The sequence below is a fragment of the Engraulis encrasicolus genome, chromosome 15 (genome assembly GCF_034702125.1).
Source record: "Engraulis encrasicolus isolate BLACKSEA-1 chromosome 15, IST_EnEncr_1.0, whole genome shotgun sequence".
NCBI classification, from domain to species: domain Eukaryota; kingdom Metazoa; phylum Chordata; class Actinopteri; order Clupeiformes; family Engraulidae; genus Engraulis; species Engraulis encrasicolus.
This window is the reverse complement of record NC_085871.1, coordinates 23,525,913-23,526,752: the sequence shown is the minus strand read 5'-3', so window position 1 is coordinate 23,526,752 and position 840 is coordinate 23,525,913.

Below are 840 nucleotides of genomic sequence, written 5' to 3'. Positions count from 1 at the left end.
GAGTTTCAGGATTATTTTTTCTTCAATTTTTCCTAATGCTGACAAAGCAGTTGATGTTGTACGTCATGGCCTAAGGGGGTGGTGGGGAGGTTGTGTGTGTGTGTGTGTGTGTGTGTGTGTGTGTGTGTGTGTGTGTGTGTGTGTGTGTGTGTGTGTGTGTGTGTGTGTGTGTGTGTGTGTGTGTGTGTGTGTGTGTGTGTGTGTGTGTGTGTGTGTGTGTTCTAGAGGTTTCCATAGAAATTAGGCCTGTGGGACAGTGTGGTGGTGGTGTCCTTGTAAGCCTGAAGCTATTAGCGTTGCCAGACAGTGACCAACACGAATGTTGTGTGAGTGTGAGTGTGTGTGTGTGTGTGTGTGTGTGTGTGTGTGTGTGTGTGTGTGTGTGTGTGTGTGTGTGTGTGTGTGTGTGTGTGTGTGTGTGTGTGTGTGTGTGTGTGTGTGTGTGTGTGTGTTTCAGTGCTGACAGTGACCAACGGGAACAGCTGAGGGGCTCCAGCCGCCATGAGAATACAGAACTTCGATTTCACGCCGCCCATGTAATACCACATCCACAAACACCTTCACATCACGCCAAGCTTCAGAGAGTGTGTGTGTATGTATCATGAATGAATGAATTAAACGAATGCATTTAGTCTAATAGATGTAAAAAAAATGTATATAGTAACAGTAATCATACATTGAAAGGAACAAATAGACAGGGATGTACACAAAAAGTCCACAGACTTATTTCCATTGTGGTCCCTTTTTTTTCATAGGCCATATCATCCGGATGTCTGATTCTCGCCTCCCCAAACAAGTCCTGTATTCACAGCTTGTTGAAGGAAAATGCGCCCAAGAGGC